The following is a 1,476-nucleotide window of genomic DNA, read 5'->3' on the forward strand; positions in this document are numbered from 1 at the left end:
AAAATTTTAAAAGTGAATATGAGAGGGGTAGAAACAAAGTGGAAGAAATGAGGGTGACCTGAGAACATTGCCAGCACCATAAACCTTTTGAACAATCCTAAGAGTGAGATGACCCAATAGGAACTGCAAAAGCGGGAGTAAGAGAAGTTTAATGTGGGGGGTCTTCTCATTGCTCACACAGTTGGTCATGAACAACACCCAAGTGCTCATCATCTGTCACTATAACAAGAAGCAGCTTGGCCACATGAAAGCTTTTGACAGACATTGCAACATTGTGCTAAAGAAATGAAAGAGATGTGAAATAAAGTCCCCAATAGTGGCAAGGGCAAGAAGACATCTAAGCCCATCCACAAGGACTACTACTAGATCTCCAAGATATTCCTGCCTGGGGACTCTGTCATCGTGGTCCTTTGGAACCCATTCATTGCCAGCAAGTAGGGGCCCAGATCCGCCTCCCAGCAGCCCATTAAGATCTGCCCTGTGCTAGGAAAAATAAAGTCCCTGTGTTTTTTTTTTTTTTTTTTCTACTTGAAAAAGCAAAAAGTGAATAAATATGACTTGAAACACTTACTACTGAAAGTAAAAGACTTCAATATGCACTCCATCAGAACTTAAAGAAAATGAAAATCCTCAGAACTTGGACCATTAAACAGCATAATGATATATGTGAAGAAATTGAAATTGTCAAAGATTTCATTTTTCTTGGATCAACAACCAGTAACAATGGAAGCAGTAGTCCAGAAATAAGAGGAAATATTGCAATGAGTGAATTGGCTGCAAAAGATCATTTCAAAGTGCTAAACATATGTCACTTTAATGACTAAGCTGCACCTGAACCAAGCAATGGTATTTTAAATTATCTCATATGCATAACAAAGCTGAATAATGGAAAGGTGGCAATATAGGATAAAGCACTGGAATTCAAGATAGGTTTATACAAGATCAATTGTTCAAACTCACCAGTCACTCCTTGAAAACCCTATACAGGCTCACTATGAGTTGGAACTGACTTGACAGCACTTAACAACAACAACAACAACAATATAAGTTAATGCTATTGGTCTTGCGTGTTGGCAAAAATTATTGAATAGACAGCTGTATAACAATGAACAAATATGCCTTGAAGAAATATATCCAAAATATTCTTTAGAAGCAAGGATGAAGTGACTTTGTCTCTCTTAAATTGGATATGTCATCAAGAGGGACTAATTACTGAAGAAAGATATTGTACTTGATATAAAAGAAGATCAATGAAAAAGAGGGATACTCTTAATGAACTGGATTGACATGGTGGCTACAAGAATGGGCTCAAGCATGGCAATGATTTTGAAGGTGCCACAGGACTTGGCATAATGTCTTCTGAGTTGGAGCCAACCTGATGACACCTAACAATAAGAAAACCAAAGACATCCTCGTGCATAGTTAGGTGTCATTGAGTCATCACTAACACATAGTGACCCTATGGCACAACAAAAG

General features: G+C 37.9%; 1 pseudogene; it reads left to right on the forward strand.

Annotated features, from left to right (window-relative positions):
• Nucleotides 1-84: 84 nt before the first annotated feature.
• Nucleotides 85-438, forward strand: LOC102841931 (annotated as a pseudogene).
• Nucleotides 439-1,476: the final 1,038 nt, after the last annotated feature.

The sequence above is a fragment of the Chrysochloris asiatica genome, unplaced genomic scaffold, assembly GCF_000296735.1.
Source record: "Chrysochloris asiatica unplaced genomic scaffold, ChrAsi1.0 scaffold00244, whole genome shotgun sequence".
Classification (NCBI taxonomy): domain Eukaryota; kingdom Metazoa; phylum Chordata; class Mammalia; order Afrosoricida; family Chrysochloridae; genus Chrysochloris; species Chrysochloris asiatica.